Below are 19,886 nucleotides of genomic sequence, written 5' to 3'. Positions count from 1 at the left end.
ACTTTGTTTTGACCATAGCTGTAAGGGCTTGCCTACAGGGATTGTGTAGTAAGGGCGCCCTCTAGTGTCTGTTGTATTTCAGTGTTGACAGACCACCATGGGCTGCCTCGTACAGTTTAAACACTGAAAAATATAAAGTATTTCTTAACAGTAAACCGTTATTTTTTGTACTATACAAATTCTAGGTGCAATGATTGCTTAGAGGCACAGTATATGCCTGATGTTCTCTTGCCCCTAATATATATATATATATATATATATATATATATATATATATATATATATATATATATATATATATATATATATATATATATAAACAAATAATAAATGAATACCCATTCATATTTAACACTTTATTAATGCAGGATTATGTTCAACATTTAAACTTTAAATTAAGGAAACTTAAGTAGCTTAGTTTTAGTGAAGCTCTTGATTTTGATGTTGTGATGCAACTTTTTTTGATTGCATCTCATAATTTCTATCAGAGGGGCTTGTGTACCAGGTTGTTTAAGCCAAAGAGACATAAGAAAAGATGTTCTATACAAGATTCAATGTACTGCCATATACACTTTTCTATTTGTTGGAACTTGAAATGAAATTAAAAAAAAAAAAAATCTGAAATATTGAAAACAGTAAAGGTCCTTCTAATGTAAAATCTAGTACAGTACAGCTATTGCTAAAAAGTTTTGCGTCGGCTATATGAACATCATTTAGATATTTTATTTAGCATCATGTAATCAAAGAAACTACTAAAATGATATTGCAGAAGTCTACCAGAAGCCGTAATAGCAGTACAGTAGTATTTCATGCTAGATTTCAAAATGTCACATTATTCAATTTTTGGTATGCAAGTCAATATGTTAACGTAACATTATTCAGCAGGACTCACGTGACTTTATGAAGCAAAATTAGTTCATTCTACATGGTGATGGTAAACTTTTGGCCAGAGCTGTATGCAAATTGGGAAATATCAAAGCTGGACAGGCAATGGCATTTCCCCACACCTCTCCCCCCACAAAATAAAAAAGCATTTTTAAGCAAGAGGGTATAATTTAAATTCTTGGCACGGCTGGAGCTTTTCCCCTGTGGGTTGTGAAGTTCCCCGTGGTTTGGCATTGGGTTTGGGTTTGGGTTCAGAGCTAAGATTCTGCTTAGGAATGTATGGGATCAACAGCTCTTGTAAATAACTGGGTGCTAATCCATTAAGGGCTTTATAAATTCAAAATCAAATCTTAAAATCAATTCGGAACTGCCCAGGAAGCCAGTGTAAGGAGGCCAAGACAGGAGTAATATGTTTGCCTTTTCTGGTTTTAGTTAGAGTTCTTGCAGCAGCATTCGGAATAAGCTGCAAGCGAGATACCAAATGAATCCCAGAAAAAAAGTGCATTACAATGTGAGGGTTGAGTAAAAAAAAAGGTATATAAACATAATTTTGATATTTTATTTAACAGCAAAATGATATTGCAATAAAAAAGGAAACACTAAAATATTCGCAGATACATAAAGAAATTGGGTTCTCTCCATTTCTCCTATTTAAATACTATTGTGCCTACTACAACTAATAATAATAATAATAATAATAATCACGTTTTTTCTTCATCTCAATCGTTCTCGTGAGAGTCTCCTCGGCGCTTATGCTCTCGTGCTCCACCTGGCAGGTGACCATCGCGCCCTCGTGCCAAGCATCGCCGCTCAGCTCGAGCAGACCCCAGGCCGTGAACGTGCCGTCGCTGTTAACGAGCAGCTCCGGTACCTGAGAGCCGGGCAACGCGAACCAGCTCGTCAGACACAAGACGGTGGCCAAATTCTTCTCCCTCAGGTCTTTTTGAGATGGTGGGTAAATATAAAGAAAGTGCTTCTGAGGTGGGGGCTACTGTGAAACAATTATTTGTTTATTTATTATTATTTGTTTATTTAGCAGATGCCTTTATCCAAGGCGACTTACAGAGATTAGGGTGTGTGAGCTATGCATCAGCTGCAGCGTCACTTACAACTACATCTCACCCGAAAGATGGAGCACAAGGAGGTTTAGTGACTTGCTCAGGGTCACACCGTGAGACAGTGGCTGAGGTGGGATTTGAACCGGGGGACCTCCTGATTATAAGATCATTTCTTTAACCACTGGACCACAGAGCCTTTGTCTAGCAACTGGACTTGGCAATTAATTTGGTTAACACAAATGTATTGGTAGTGAGGCACTGTGGTCTAGTGGTTAAAGAAAAAGGCTTGTAATCAGGAGGTCCCCGGTTCAAATCCCACCTCAGCCACTGATTCATTGTGTGACCCTGAGCAAGTCACTTGTGCTCCGTCTTTCGGGTGAGACATAATTGTAAGTGACTCTGCAGCTAATAGTTCATAGCATAGTTCACACACCCTAGTCTCTGTAAGTCGCCTTGGATAAAGGCGTCTGCTAAATAAACAAATAATAAAATAATAATACATTTCCTCTGTGTCTTTACAATGATCAAAGTATAACAGTTAATAAGAAGTGAAGTAGAAAAGCTGCTGCTTGATGCCACCTATTTTTAAAAGCCATGGAGTTTGAATACACACAGCTAGAATGTGTGCTTTTTATTTTAATTTCCAATATGTTTGTCCCCATATTTACTATGAATAGTCCTTGAGTGAATGGTTTTTGCAGAGGTATTAAAGTTGGCTGCCATTCATTGTACATATACTTGAATGCATCAAATTTCATTATTCTTAACTTTGTTCTTTTTTTACTTGCCAGCTATGACTGTTTAATTGGTAGTGTTGACTGCCTGTACTTAAAGAACATAGTGAAATTTGGAGCCTTGTCCAGTACCTATAATGATACAATTGTTTTGTCCTTGTAGTAATACCATTACCAAGTGACAAATCTGTATCTTTTTTATGGGGTACATTTTAGATCCTTTATTATAGTTCCCTTAAAAGGTACAAATACAAGTGTTTGTACCCGTCATGGTACATTAGGAAGAGGTACAAGTTGGTCACAGTGGGTGTTTATTATAAATACTAAGACATTAGTACCATTAATAGGTACAGAACTGCCACATGAGGTACAAAACTAGATGGTATAAATTTGCACCCTCCCAAAAAGTACATATATTGTACCTTGAAAGGTACCTCTACAGAGACAAGCATTTGTACCTTTTTTAAGTACAGATGTGTACCTTTCTTTATAATAGTCAATTGTTAGTGACTAGAAGCAGCAAAAAATATTACTGGCAACAGCCTTTTTGGGTTTAGCAGTACAAATGACTGCTAAGTTAAAATCAGGGCTGAAGAAAGAGAAATCTATGTATTTTATCATCCTTAAGTTTAGTAAAGGGGAAATGGGTAATTATACAAAAAAAAAAAAACGTTTTTTGTAGTTACTGACAGAAGCATAATCATCTGCCTTAATGCTAGTAAAAATCCTACTGTTAGTAATATTTGCATTTTAGTATTCCCTGACTTAATACCAGTCCCCAGTCACCAAAACTTGCAGCTATGGCCAAAAGTTTTGCATCCGCCTATAGAATTAACTAATTTTGCTTTACAAAGTCGAATGAAACCTGCTGAATAATGTTAAGTTAACATATTGAATTGCATACCGCTTTGTAGTTTTCCATATACTTAACAAAAAACTGACACATTGAAAAATGTGACATTTGGAAATCTACTGTACTACTATTATGACTTCCGGTAGACTTTTCCAATATCATTTTGTAGTTTCTTTTTTTCAGCACATTTATGTATTATGTTTTTCAATGCATACCATGTTAGGGGTCAGAATAAAAGTATCGGTACATTGTTTCAATGAGCATTAGCTGATTAATCTTGTGCTGTCATTCAAGCCCCTTTGGAAGGAACTGAAAGAATATTGTATACTATATGTCCACTAGATGGCGACTTCTGAATAAGAAAGGTGACTTGGATGTGATTTTTTAAAAATGGTATAGTTATTCCAGTAAACACACAAACGCATATTTCTGAACATATAGTTGTTGTAACTTTTAAAAAAAGTGTTTAAAAAAAGTTTGAAGTGTGTATCCTAGTGAATACAATGTGCAGTACAAAAATGATTATGCCTGTAGAATTAGACTTGCCTAAAATGTGCCAAGTGCCTGTTTTTGCTAATCCCCAACATTATGAAGATATAGAAAAAAAAATTCAGATCAATCCGTTCAGAGCTTATAAGAGTCGGGAACCTTCACAGAAGCAAACATCCAGACAAGAAAACCAGTATGTATGGGAGCCACTTCTTACAGTGAGGAGAGTGGAAATAGAATAATGAAATGTGAAAGTACGTGGGAATAAGAATGTGGGTGCTGGTGCTGGAAACGTTTTAAGTGGGAAATAATTACAGCTCTGGCCACAAGTTTAGCATCAGCTAGAATTTTAGGATTGAGACGTATTTAAAAAAATAAAACTATAAGAACATAATTTAGATATTTTATTTAACGTCATTGATGTACTAGTATTATGGTTTCCGGTAGTTTCTTTGATTATATCATGTTAAATTGAACATCTAAATGATGTCCATATAGTCTCAGTCCTAAATAGGCGATGCAAAACTGAGGGCCATAGCTGTACATAGTTGTAACCATAAGTCCAAACTACAAATGAACAACAATATGTTTTGTTAAGAAAATTAACATTTTCTCCGGCAAATTGAATCACTGTTAAATCAAGTTTAGAGAAGGAAGACAAACAGACAGATTTTGAAAAGTGTGTTCAAACTGGTAACTTGACGCATATTAAAATGAAAGCACTCTGTGTATGAATTCAATCTTCAACGTATACATTTCCTTTCTTACAGTTCAGCGTATGTTTAATCCAGAATTGGATTTTTGATTGAAAGTAATTTCCTTAATAAACATCTCTTTGTGTGTTAGCCTGGACAGATATTTGGGTCCCCTGAAGCATAACCTATATATACAGCTGTGGCCAAATGTTTTGCATCACCCTATAGAATGAACACATTTTGAAACCTGCTGAATAATGTTACGTTAACATATTTGATTACACACCGCTTTGTAGTTTTGTCATATACTTCACGAAAAACGACCCAAATTTAAAAATCTGACATTTCGAAATCTAACATGAAATACTACTGTACTACTATTATGACTTTTTTTGCAATATCATTTTGTAGTGTCTTTGATTGCATGATGTTAAATAAGTTATGTTATGTTCATATAGTTTTTAAAAAAAAATGTCTCAATCCTAAAATTCTAGGTGCTATAAAACTTTTGGCCAGAGCTGTACGGAAAATCTGGAAATTAAAAATGAAACAATACTTATGAATAAGCAGCCACCAACTATTCCTCCCATCAGCCATGCTTGCAGAGTGATGTGGTTGCTGTCGAGCGACTTTGCATTTGGAAACAGCAGAAGCAGGTTTGATATAATACAAGCAAAGGCTGCAGGGATCAACACCAACCCAATAAGCCGGGAACACTTTCCAGTACACATACTTAGAGACCCCTTTAGCTTCAACCCTTAAAAATAAAATGAAGAATAAAAAAATGGAAGAGAAACAAGAAAAACTTCCGACTCTCTTTTTCTTCTTCTGTGACTGACTAGCTGTGGCAAGACACTGCTTATCAAAATGTTCGCACAATTTATGTGTAATTATTATTATTATTATTTATTTCTTAGCAGACGCCCTTATCCAGGGCGACTTACAATTGTTATACAAGATATCACATATCACAAGATATCACATTTTTTTACATACAATTACCCATTTATACAGTTGGGTTTTTACTGGAGCAATCTAGGTAAAGTACCTTGCTCAAGGGTACAGCAGCAGTGTCCCCCACTGGGGATTGAACCCACGACCCTCTGGTCAAGAGTCCAGAGCCCTAACCACTACTCGCGTTGAGAACACTTTATTATTTAAAAGCAAAAAATAAACCTGTCTAGGCTTTTCACACAAGCCTTGAAATGGAAACATTATTTTAGAAAGGAGGCAACCACCAATGGAATGAATTGAATGATTTAGGAGGCTGTGTGGTCCAGTGGTTAAAGAAAAGGGTTTGTAACCAGGGGGTCCCCGGTTCAAATCCCACCTCAGCCACTGACTCATTGTGTGACCCTGAGCAAGTCACTTAACCTCCTTGTGCTCCGTCTTTCGGGTGAGACGTAGTTGTAAGTGACTCTGCAGCTGATGCATAGTTCACACACTCTAGTCTCTGTAAGTCGCCTTGGATAAAGGCATTTGCTAAATAAACAAATAATAATAATAATTAATTGAATGGGCAGATGAACATGCCCATAATTGATTACGTTGTTATTTGAATTTGGCCCATGGCCTTGTCCATTGGAGCTCGTTAGCTGCACCTATGCAGGCAAAACTATGATGAATGAAATATATGAATTCGATGAAAAAACTAACGCCAGTGGTGATTGAATGTTGTACCTGTCTCGGCAGTCACACTTGCCAGCCCAGTGGTTAGAACATAAGAAAATAAGAAAGTTTACAAACGAGAGGAGGCCAGTCAGCCCATCTTGCTCATTTGGTTGTTAGTAGCTTATTGATCCCAGAATCTCATCAAGCAGCTTCTTGAAGGATCCCAGGGTGTCAGCTTCAACAACATTACTGGGAAGTTGGTTCCAGACCCTCACAATTCTCTGTGTAAAAAAGTGCCTCCTATTTTCTGTTCTGAATGCCCCTTTATCTAATCTCCATTTGTGACCCCTAGTCCTTGTTTCTTTTTTCAGGTCAAAAAAGTCCCCTGGGTCGACATTGTCTATACCTTTTAGGATTTTGAATGTTTGAATCAGATCGCCGCATAGTCTTCTTTGTTCAAGACTGATTAGATTCAATTCTTTTTGTCTGTCTGCATATGACATGCCTTTTAAACCCGGGATAATTCTGGTTGCTCTTCTTTGCACTCTTTCTAGAGCAGCAATATCCTTTTTGTAACGAGGTGACCAGAACTGAACACAATATTCTAGGTGAGGTCTTACTAATGCATTGTAAAGTTTTAACATTACTTCCCTTGATTTAAATTCAACACTTCTCACAATATATCCGAGCATCTTGTTGGCCTTTTTTATAGCTTCCCCACATTGTCTAGATGAAGACATTTCTGAGTCAACATAAACTCCTAGGTCTTTTTTTCCAGCTGTCCATAGGGTCCTTTGCAAGGTGCTGGCAGTATCCCAGAAAATACCACAGTTTTGGTCTTGTCTTTTAATTTCCTTCCTAGCTCTCTGAATTTGTTTTGCAGGGATCTTGGTCTGTCTCTTCCAATGTTGTTTGTACCAATGTGGATGACTACTACCGGGTCGTCTCCTGTTCATTCTAGGAGCCTGTCCAAGTTCCCAGTGATGTGCATGACAGAGGCTCCTGGAAGGCAGCACGCTGTTGTAGTAAGGGGGTCCAAACTGCAAACTGAATTTGCTGTGTTTCTCAATATGGAGTCCCCAGCAATCATGATCTCCCTTCTTTTTGCTGCCTGGTCAACACTGTTTATAGGGTCCTGGATGTTGTTCCTCATTCTCTTGATGTTGGTTTTGGTCATCAAAATGTTGAAGTGGCTCAAATTTGTTGGACGTTTGGATTTCTGGTGGTTGTGTTTGACAAAGTTTCTTTTTTCCCCTGCTTCTTCCAATCTGAACCCAGCTGTTTCGACTCTCTTCCATCTCCCTGGTGGCTTTCAGTCTGCTTCCATGAATCTTCCATGAATTGTGGGTGTTTCAGCTCCTCAAGCTCCTGTTTCTGTCTCATTTCCTCCAGCTGCATTTCTAACAGACTTACTCGTTGAAGCAAGTCCTGGATCGTGCGGCACTTTATACAAACTTGGGTGAGCTTTGTTGGGTTTTCTTGGATTTACCACATCATGCAGTTGTCACAGATTACTGGCTTGAAGACCATGTTTTTTTTTGTTTTTTTTTTGGAAGTTCAGTTTAGCTTCTGCACCTGTCAACCTCCTTTCAAACTGCGCTGTACTTGTCCACGACTGTACTTCTCCCACGCTGTCGCTCCCACACGCTGTCGCTCTGCAAACTGGCACAGTGCAAGCAAACCGTCACAGCTTGTTCTGTTCAGCCGTGGCCAAAAAGTTTAGCATCACTTAGAATTTATAGGATTGTGACAATTTAAAATAATACAAATAACTATTAACATAATTTAGATATTTTATTTAACATAATGTAATAAGTCAACCTGAAGCCATAATAGTATAGTACAGTGTTTCATGTTAGATTTCGAAATGTCACTTTTTTCAACTTTTTCTCAGTTTTTTGTTAAGTTGAAAACTACAAAGCGGTGGGTAATGCAATATGTTAATGTAACATTATTCATCAGGTTTTATTTGACTTTATGAAGCAACATTAGTTAATTCTGTAGGGTGATGCAAAACTTTGTTTTGACCATAGCTGTAAGGGCTTGCCTACAGGGATTATGTAGTAAGGGCGCCCTCTAGTGTCTGTTGTATTTCAGTGTTGACAGACCACCATGGGCTGCCTTGTACAGTTTAAACACTGAAAAATATAAAGTATTTCTTAACAGTAAACCGTTATTTTTTGTACTATACAAATTCTAGGTGCAATGATTGCTTAGAGGCACAGTATATGCCTGATGTTCTCTTGCCCCTATATATATATATATATATATATATATATATATATATATATATATATATATATATATATATATATATATATAAACAAATAATAAATGAATACCCATTCATATTTAACACTTTATTAATGCAGGATTATGTTCAACATTTAAACTTTAAATTAAGGAAACTTAAGTAGCTTAGTTTTAGTGAAGCGCTTGATTTTGATGTTGTGATGCAACTTTTTTTGATTGCATCTCATAATTTCTATCAGAGGGGCTTGTGTACCAGGTTGTTTAAGCCAAAGAGACATAAGAAAAGATGTTCTATACAAGATTCAATGTACTGCCATATACACTTTTCTATTTGTTGGAACTTGAAATGAAATAAAAAAAAAAAAAAAAATCTGAAATATTGAAAACAGTAAAGGTCCTTCTAATGTAAAATCTAGTACAGTACAGCTATTGCTAAAAAGTTTTGCGTCAGCTATATGAACATCATTTAGATATTTTATTTAGCATCATGTAATCAAAGAAACTACTAAAATGATATTGCAGAAGTCTACCAGAAGACGTAATAGCAGTACAGTAGTATTTCATGCTAGATTTCAAAATGTCACATTATTCAATTTTTGGTATGCAAGTCAATATGTTAACGTAACATTATTCAGCAGGAGTCACGTGACTTTATGAAGCAAAATTAGTTCATTCTACATGGTGATGGTAAATTTTTGGCCAGAGCTGTATGCAAATTGGGAAATATCAAAGCTGGACAGGCAATGGCATTTCCCCACACCTCTCCCCCCACAAAATAAAAAAGCATTTTTAAGCAAGAGGGTATAATTTAAATTCTTGGCACGGCTGGAGCTTTTCCCCTGTGGGTTGTGAAGTTCCCCGTGGTTTGGCATTGGGTTTGGGTTTGGGTTCAGAGCTAAGATTCTGCTTAGGAATGTATGGGATCAACAGCTCTTGTAAATAACTGGGTGCTAATCCATTAAGGGCTTTATAAATTCAAAATCAAATCTTAAAATCAATTCGGAACTGCCCAGGAAGCCAGTGTAAGGAGGCCAAGACAGGAGTAATATGTTTGCCTTTTCTGGTTTTAGTTAGAGTTCTTGCAGCAGCATTCGGAATAAGCTGCAAGCGAGATACCAAATGAATCCCAGGAAAAAAGTGCATTACAATGTGAGGGTTGAGTAAAAAAAAAGGTATATAAACATAATTTTGATATTTTATTTAACAGCAAAATGATATTGCAATAAAAAAAGGAAACACTAAAATATTCGCAGATACATAAAGAAATCGGGTTCTCTCCATTTCTCCTATTTAAATACTATTGTGCCTACTACTACTACAACTAATAATAATAATAATAATAATAATAATAATAATAATAATAATCACGTTTTTTCTTCATCTCAATCGTTCTCGTGAGAGTCTCCTCGGCGCTTATGCTCTCGTGATCCACCTGGCAGGTGACCATCGCGCCCTCGTGCCAAGCATCGCCGCTCAGCTCGAGCAGACCCCAGGCCGTGAACGTGCTGTCGCTGTTAACGAGCAGCTCCGGTACCTGAGAGCCGGGCAACGCGAACCAGCTCGTCAGACACAAGACGATGGCCAAATTCTTCTCCCTCAGGTCTTTTTGAGATGGTGGGTAAATATAAAGAAAGTGCTTCTGAGGTGGGGGCTACTCGTCTGTAAAATAAATATATATATATAAATACTGTGAAACAATTATTTGTTTATTTATTATTATTTGTTTATTTAGCAGATGCCTTTATCCAAGGCGACTTACAGAGATTAGGGTGTGTGAACTATGCATCAGCTGCAGCGTCACTTACAACTACATCTCACCCGAAAGATGGAGCACAAGGAGGTTTAGTGACTTGCTCAGGGTCACACCGTGAGACAGTGGCTGAGGTGGGATTTGAACCAGGGGACCTCCTGATTATTGACTTGGCAATTAATTTGGTAGTGAGGCACTGTGGTCTAGTGGTTAAAGAAAAAGGCTTGTAATCAGGAGGTCCCCGGTTCAAATCCCACCTCAGCCACTGATTCACTGTGTGACCCTGAGCAAGTCACTTATGCTCCGTCTTTCGGGTGAGACATAATTGTAAGTGACTCTGCAGCTAATAGTTCATAGCATAGTTCACACACCCTAGTCTCTGTAAGTCGCCTTGGATAAAGGCGTCTGCTAAATAAACAAATAATAATACATTTCCTCTGTGTCTTTACAATGCTCAAAGTATAACAGTTAATAAGAAGTGAAGTAGAAAAGCTGCTGCTTGATGCCACCTATTTTTAAAAGCCATGGAGTTTGAATACACACAGCTAGAATGTGTGCTTTTTATTTTAATTTCCAATATGTTTGTCCCCATATTTACTATGAATAGTCCTTGAGTGAATGGTTTTTGCAGAGGTATTAAAGTTGGCTGCCATTCATTGTACATATACTTGAATGCATCAAATTTCATTATTCTTAACTTTGTTCTTTTTTTACTTGCCAGCTATGACTGTTTAATTGGTAGTGTTGACTGCCTGTACTTAAAGAACATAGTGAAATTTGGAGCCTTGTCCAGTACCTATAATGATACAATTGTTTTGTCCTTGTAGTAATACCATTACCAAGTGACAAATCTGTATCTTTTTTATGGGGTACATTTTAGATCCTTTATTATAGTTCCCTTAAAAGGTACAAATACAAGTGTTTGTACCCGTCATGGTACATTAGGAAGAGGTACAAGTTGGTCACAGTGGGTGTTTATTATAAATACTAAGACATTAGTACCATTAATAGGTACAGAACTGCCACATGAGGTACAAAACTAGATGGTATAAATTTGCACCCTCCCAAAAAGTACATATTATTATTATTATTATTATTATTATTATTTATTTCTTAGCAGACGCCCTTATCCAGGGCGACTTACAATCGCAAGCAAATACAAATACATTCAAGTGTTACAATATAAGTCATACAATAAGAACAAGAAATACAATAATTCTCAAGTGTGACAAACCACAATTCAATAATACAGCAGATAATAGTGAAAGTTACATCAGGATATGATTAAGTAGTGATAGTTACATCAGGATATGATTAAGTACAAAATACTACAGATTAAACACTTGGCAGATTACAATATTCCGAGGTACAGGATTAAATGCAGTAAAATAGGGGGCAGATAAGAGCAAAATAAAGCATATTTAAATGAAGGGTGATAGTGTCCCAGGATACAACAGAGGAGTTCTACAGGTGCTGTTTGAAGAGGTGAGTCTTAAGGAGGCGCCGGAATGTGGTCAGGGACTGGGCAGTCCTGACATCTGTAGGAAGGTCGTTCCACCACTGCGGAGCAAGGGTGGAGAAGGAGCGGGCTCGGGAGGCAGGGGAGCGTAGCGGAGGTAGAGCCAGTCTTCTAGTGCAGGCGGAGCGGAGAGGTCGAGTGGGGGTGTAGGGAGAGATGAGGGTCTGGAGGTAGCTGGGTGCAGTCTGATCAAGGCATCTGTAGGCTAGTACAAGAGTCTTGAACTGGATGCGAGCGGTGATCGGGAGCCAGTGGAGCGAGCGGAGTAGTGGAGTAGCGTGGGCGAAGCGAGGTAGAGAGAACACCAGGCGAGCAGCAGAGTTCTGGATGAGCTGGAGCGGACGGGTGGCGGACGCAGGGAGGCCAGCCAGGAGGGAGTTGCAGTAGTCTAGGCGGGAGAGTACCAGGGCCTGGACCAGGAGCTGGGTAGCATAGTTGGTGAGGAAGGGTCGGATTCTTCGGATGTTGCTCAGGAAGAATCTGCAAGTGCGTGCCAGAGTGGAGATGTGCTGGGAATAAGAGAGGCAGGGGTCCAGGGTGACTCCAAGGTTCTTAGCTGAGGAAGAGGGAGAGAGTGTGGTAGATTCCAGAGGAACAGAGATAGAGAGATCAGAGGAGGGGGAGGAGGAGGGAAAGAAAAGGAGGTCAGATTTAGAGAGGTTGAGTTTGAGGTGATGCGAGTGCATCCAGGAGGAAATAGCAGACAGACAGGTAGAGATACGGGAGGAGATGGTGGAGTCAGAGGTGGGGAAGGAGAGGAAAATCTGAGCATCATCAGCATAGAAATGGTATGAGAAACCATAGGATGCGATGAGGGGGCCCAGGGAGCGGGTGTAGAGAGAGAACAGGAGAGGACCCAAGACTGACCCTTGGGGGACTCCAGTCAAGAGAGGGTGAGGTGTGGAGGTTGCTCCACGCCAGGTTACCTGGTAAGTGCGGTTGGAGAGGTAGGAGGAGAACCAGGCCAGAGCAGTGCCAGAGATCCCCAGGTCAGCAAGAGATGATAGTAGAATAGAGTGATCAACAGTGTCAAAGGCAGCAGAGAGGTCGAGGAGAATTAGGACAGAGGAGAGAGACAGCAGCTCGGGCACACTTAAGTGAGTTGGTGACAGACAGAAGGGCGGTTTCAGTGGAGTGAGCAGAGCGGAAGCCGGATTGGAGAGGGTCAAGCAGAGAGTGGTTGGACAGGAAAGCAGAGAGCTGGCGGTGTACAGTCCGCTTTTAAGTACAGATGTGTACATATATTGTACCTTGAAAGGTACCTCTACAGAGACAAGCATTTTACCTTTTTTAAGTACAGATGTGTACCTTTCTTTATAATAGTCAATTGTTAGTGACTAGAAGCAGCAAAAAATATTACTGGCAACAGCCTTTTTGGGGTTAGCAGTACAAATGACTGCTAAGTTAAAATCATGGCTGAAGAAAGAGAAATCTATGTATTTTATCATCCTTAAGTTTAGTAAAGGGGAAATGGGTAATTATACAAAAAAAAACGTTACTGACAGAAGCATAATCATCTGCCTTAATGCTAGTAAAAATCCTACTGTTAGTAATATTTGCATTTTAGTATGCCCTGACTTAATACCAGTCACCAAAACTCGCAGCTATGGCCAAAAGTTTTGCATCCGCCTATAGAATTAACTAATTTTGCTTTACAAAGTCGAATGAAACCTGCTGAATAATGTTAAGTTAACATATTGAATTGCTTACCGCTTTGTAGTTTTCCATATACTTAACAAAAAACTGACACATTGAAAAATGTGACATTTGGAAATCTACTGTACTACTATTATGACTTCCGGTAGACTTTTCCAATATCATTTTGTAGTTTCTTTTTTTCAGCACATTTATGTATTATGTTTTTCAATGCATACCATGTTAGGGGTCAGAATAAAAGTATCGGTACATTGTTTCAATGAGCATTAGCTGATTAATCTTGTGCTGTCATTCAAGCCCCTTTGGAAGGAACTGAAAGAATATTGTATACTATATGTCCACTAGATGGCGACTTCTGAATAAGAAAGGTGGCTTGGATGTGATTTTTTAAAAATGGTATACAGTTATTCCAGTAAACACACAAACGCATATTTCTGAACATATAGTTGTTGTAACTTTTAAAAAAGTGTTTAAAAAAAGTTTGAAGTGTGTATCCTAGTGAATACAATGTGCAGTACAAAAATGATTATGCCTGTAGAATTAGACTTGCCTAAAATGTGCCAAGTGCCTGTTTTTGCTAATCCCCAACATTATGAAGATATAGAAAAAAAAAATTCAGATCAATCCGTTCAGAGCTTATAAGAGTCGGGAACCTTCACAGAAGCAAACATCCAGACAAGAAAACCAGTATGTATGGGAGCCACTTCTTACAGTGAGGAGAGTGGAAATAGAATAATGAAATGTGAAAGTACGTGGGAATAAGAATGTGGGTGCTGGTGCTGGAAACGTTTTAAGTGGGAAATAATTACAGCTCTGGCCACAAGTTTAGCATCAGCTAGAATTTTAGGATTGAGACGTATTTAAAAAAATAAAACTATAAGAACATAATTTAGATATTTTATTTAACGTCATTGATGTACTAGTATTATGGTTTCCGGTAGTTTCTTTGATTATATGATGCTAAATTGAACATCTAAATGATGTCCATATAGTCTCAGTCCTAAATAGGCGATGCAAAACTGAGGGCCATAGCTGTACATAGTTGTAACCATAAGTCCAAACTACAAATGAACAACACTATGTTTTGTTAAGAAAATTAACATTTTCTCCGGCAAATTGAATCACTGTTAAATCAAGTTTAGAGAAGGAAGACAAACAGACAGATTTTGAAAAGTGTGTTCAAACTGGTAACTTGACGCACATTAAAATGAAAGCACTCTGTATATGAATTCAATCTTCAACGTATACATTTCCTTTCTTACAGTTCAGCGTATGTTTAATCCGGAATTGGATTTTTGATTGAAAGTAATTTCCTTAATAAACATCTCTTTGTGTGTTAGCCTGGACAGATATTTGGGTCCCCTGAAGCATAACCTATATATACAGCTGTGGCAAATGTTTTGCATCACCCTATAGAATGAACACATTTTGAAACCTGCTGAATAATGTTACGTTAACATATTGAATTACACACCGCTTTGTAGTTTTGTCATATACTTCACGAAAAACGACCCAAATTTAAAAATCTGACATTTCGAAATCTAACATGAAATACTACTGTACTACTATTATGACTTTTTTTGCAATATCATTTTGTAGTGTCTTTGATTGCATGATGTTAAATAAGTTATGTTATGTTCATATAGTTTAAAAAAAAAAAAGTCTCAATCCTAAAATTCTAGGTGCTGTAAAACTTTTGGCCAGAGCTGTATGGAAAATCTGGAAATTAAAAATGAAACAATACTTATGAATAAGCAGCCACCAACTATTCCTCCCATCAGCCATGCTTGCAGAGTGATGTGGTTGCTGTCGAGCGACTTTGCATTTGGAAACAGCAGAAGCAGGTTTGATATAATACAAGCAAAGGCTGCAGGGATCAACACCAACCCAATAAGCCGGGAACACTTTCCAGTACACATACTTAGAGACCCCTTTAGCTTCAACCCTTAAAAATAAAATGAAGAATAAAAAAATGGAAGAGAAACAAGGAAAACTTCCGACTCTCTTTTTCTTCTTCTGTGACTGACTAAGCTGTGGCAAGACGCCCTTTGCTGCTTATCAAAATGTTTGCACAATTTATGTGTAATTATTATTATTATTTATTTCTTAGCAGACGCCCTTATCCAGGGCGACTTACAATTGTTATACAAGATATCACATTATTTTTTTACATACAATTACCCATTTATACAGTTGGGTTTTTACTGGAGCAATCTAGGTAAAGTACCTTGCTCAAGGGTACAGCAGCAGTGTCCCCCAATGGGGATTGAACCCACGACCCTCCGGTCTAGAGTCCAGAGCCCTAACCACTACTCCACACTTGCACAGCCTTTGTGTAAATATTATGTCAGCGTCCTGGATGAATATAATAGGTGCCATTCACCCTTATCTTTATAGGAGGTGGAATCAGAGCCCAGTGTGTTACAGTTTTACAAGTGGTGTTGCACAATAAAGGACAGGGTCTTCCCAAGTTTAATACAGTGAACGCTTACAGTAACACTCAGATACAACTGCATGGGAACAGGAATAAGAGTTAGCATTTGATTCAAATAAACAATCATTCACACTGGTGTTAGCAGTCATAAGGAAAAATAAATCTTTTCGTATGTTACTTAACAGCACTCGAGTCTAAATCTAAAGGTACAGACAGCCAATGGTTGAAAATAATTGATGCGTTGAGAACACTTTATTATTTAAAAGCAAAAAATAAACCTGTCTAGGCTTTTCACACAAGCCTTGAAATGGAAACATTATTTTAGAAAGGAGGCAACCACCAATGGAATGAATTGAATGATTTAGGAGGCTGTGTGGTCCAGTGGTTAAAGAAAAGGGCTTGTAACCAGGGGGTCCCCGGTTCAAATCCCAACTCAGCCACTGACTCATTGTGTGACCCTGAGCAAGTCACGTAACCTCCTTGTGCTCCGTCTTTCGGGTGAGACGTAGTTGTAAGTGACTCTGCAGCTGATGCATAGTTCACACACTCTAGTCTCTGTAAGTCGCCTTGGATAAAGGCATTTGCTAAATAAACAAATAATAATAATAATTAATTGAATGGGCAGATGAACATGCCCGTAATTGATTACGTTGTTATTTGAATTCGGCCCATGGCCTTGTCCATTGGAGCTCGTTAGCTGCACCTATGCAGGCAAAACTATGATGAATGAAATATATGAATTCGATGAAAAAACTAACGCCAGTGGTGACTGAATGTTGTACCTGTCTCGGCAGTCACACTTGCCAGCCCAGTGGTTAGAACAGAAGAAAATAAGAAAGTTTACAAACGAGAGGAGGCCAGTCAGCCCATCTTGCTCATTTGGTTGTTAGTAGCTTATTGATCCCAGAATCTCATCAAGCAGCTTCTTGAAGGATCCCAGGGTGTCAGCTTCAACAACATTACTGGGGAGTTGGTTCCAGACCCTCACAATTCTCTGTGTAAAAAAGTGCCTCCTATTTTCTGTTCTGAATGCCCCTTTATCTAATCTCCATTTGTGACCCCTAGTCCTTGTTTCTTTTTTCAGGTCAAAAAAGTCCCCTGGGTCGACATTGTCTATACCTTTTAGGATTTTGAATGTTTGAATCAGATCGCCGCATAGTCTTCTTTGTTCAAGACTGATTAGATTCAATTCTTTTTGTCTGTCTGCATATGACATGCCTTTTAAACCCGGGATAATTCTGGTTGCTCTTCTTTGCACTCTTTCTAGAGCAGCAATATCCTTTTTGTAACGAGGTGACCAGAACTGAACACAATATTCTAGGTGAGGTCTTACTAATGCATTGTAAAGTTTTAACATTACTTCCCTTGATTTAAATTCAACACTTCTCACAATATATCCGAGCATCTTGTTGGCCTTTTTTATAGCTTCCCCACATTGTCTAGATGAAGACATTTCTGAGTCAACATAAACTCCTAGGTCTTTTTTTCCAGCTGTCCATAGGGTCCTTTGCAAGGTGCTGGCAGTATCCCAGAAAATACCACAGTTTTGGTCTTGTCTTTTAATTTCCTTCCTAGCTCCCTGAATTTGTTTTGCAGGGATCTTGTTCTGTCTCTTCCAATGTTGTTTGTACCGATGTGGACGACTACTACCGGGTCGTCTCCTGTTCATTCTAGGAGCCTGTCCAAGTTCCCAGTGATGTGCGTGACAGAGGCTCCTGGAAGACAGCACGCTGTTGTAGTAAGGGGGTCCAAACTGCAAACTAAACTTGCTGTGTTTCTCAATATGGAGTCCCCAGCAATCATGATCTCCCTTCTTTTTGCTGCCTGGTCAGCACTGTTTATAGGGTCCTGGATGTTGTTCCTTTCATTCTCTTGATGTTGGTTTTGGTCATCAAAATGTTGAAGTGGCTCAAATTTGTTGGACGTTTGGATTTCTGGTGGTTGTGTTTGACGAAGTTTCTTTTTTTCCCTGCGTCTTCCTATTTGAACCCAGCTGTTTCGACTCTCTTCCATCTCCCTGGTGGCTTTCAGTCTGCTAGGGGTGCAGACTTCCATGAATTGTGGGTGTTTCAGCTCCTCAAGCTCCTGTTGCTGTCTCATTTCCTCCAGCTGCATTTCTAACAGACTTACTCGTTGAAGCAAGTCCTGGATCGTGCAGCACTTTATACAAACTTGGGTGAGCTTTGTTGGGTTTTCTCGGATTTACCACATCTTGCAGTTGTCACAGATTACTGGCTTGAAGACCATGTTTTGTTTTTTTTTTCTTGGAAGTTCAGTTTAGCTTCTGCACCTGTCAACCTGCTTTCAAACTGCGCTGTACTTGTCCACGACTATACTTCTCCCACGCTGTCGCTCCCACACGCTGTCGCTCTGCAAACTGGCAGCCTTTTGTTTGTTTGTGCGTTGCTGCGGGCTCCGCCCCTCCCCCGTGCCTCAGAACGGCGCGGAATTTGAATCAGCTCCTCCAAGTTTCAGCTTGTTAAAGAAAGGGGTTTGATACCAGGAGGTTCCTGGTTCTAATCCCAGCTCAGTCACTGACTCACTGTGTATGTGACCCTAAGCAAGTCACTGAACCTCCTTGTGCTCCGTCCTTCGGATGAGACATAAAACAAACAAGGTCCTATTAGAAGTGACTCTGCAGCAGCAGCAATTGTTGATGCATAGTTCACCCCCTAGTCTCTGTAAGTTGCTTTGGATAAAATTACTAATTAATTATTGCAGAAATTAATTTTCTGGGATACAAATGTAGAGGAAATATTCCTCCCAGTCATGCTACAGTGGTAGTAAATGGGTAGTGTCTTTTGCCTGTTGATGGGCCAATTATCTATTCAGCAATACTGAGAAATGTAGTAATCAAGGGTCCGATTGGGGTTAAAAAGGGAAATAAACACCCCACTCCCGGTCATTCATCATTCTTAGGAAAGCAATAACATTTTTGGGTACTATTGCTCTTGTGAGAGGGTAATAAATTTGCATTTATTTATTATTTTATATTAGACGATTATTTGGTAGCATTTAACCTGGAAACGTATCCATATCTGGCTAAATAAGTCTATAGAAATACCAGCTGTGTTCCATGCTACCAACAAAAAAGACTTTAATCAGGAAATCCATTTATCTGAGAGCTGTACTCCAAATGTTTTGTATAATAATGAAGACTTAACAGATTTGTTTTGCTGCTTCAGAAAACGTTCCACTCTTTCTACTGCCATGTGACGTTGATGCTAGCATTCTCATTCTTTCTAAGTGGGCACACAGTACAGCTGGGAGATAATGTACAATGGGAAATAAACAAATAGGGGCCAGCACTTCAGTTCTGGTTGAATTTTTTGAAAAGAATCTTATTTGGACCAAAATGGAACCAAATGGTCATTTGCACTTTGAAAAATTAAGATCAAAAGCAACAATGTCTCATGCACTTCATGAGCTACATACCAGCTGTGGCCAAATATTTTCCATGTACCTAGAATTTTTAGATTGAGAAAAATTAAAAAACAAAAAACAAACAAAAAAAACTATACAAACATAATTTTAGATGTTTTATTTAACATCATGTACTGAAAGAAACTACAAAATGATATACTGCAAAAGTCTACCAGAAGCCATGATAGTTGTACAGCAGCATTTCATGTTAGAATTCAAAATGTCACATTTTTCTAGTGCTTTAATACTTATTAATGACTTTTATAATGTGCTTGACTAATCGCAGCTCCCTACACTGATTTCTCCCTAATAACCTAATTTATAAATGGCGTTATAGATATTTATAGTTTGCTCTTTCATATTTATGTAGCATTTATTAGTCATTAATAAATGGTTGATAGAGATTTTTTAGCGGACAATATAAAGCATTAATAATGGCTGAATAAGGTGCTTCATAAATATTTATAACCTGCTTGTTCATAGTTTCATATACTATGTATTCATCATCTAGAGTTAATAAAGTGTT

Source organism: Acipenser ruthenus, unplaced genomic scaffold, assembly GCF_902713425.1.
Source record: "Acipenser ruthenus unplaced genomic scaffold, fAciRut3.2 maternal haplotype, whole genome shotgun sequence".
Taxonomy (NCBI): domain Eukaryota; kingdom Metazoa; phylum Chordata; class Actinopteri; order Acipenseriformes; family Acipenseridae; genus Acipenser; species Acipenser ruthenus.
This window is presented reverse-complemented; position numbering follows the sequence as displayed.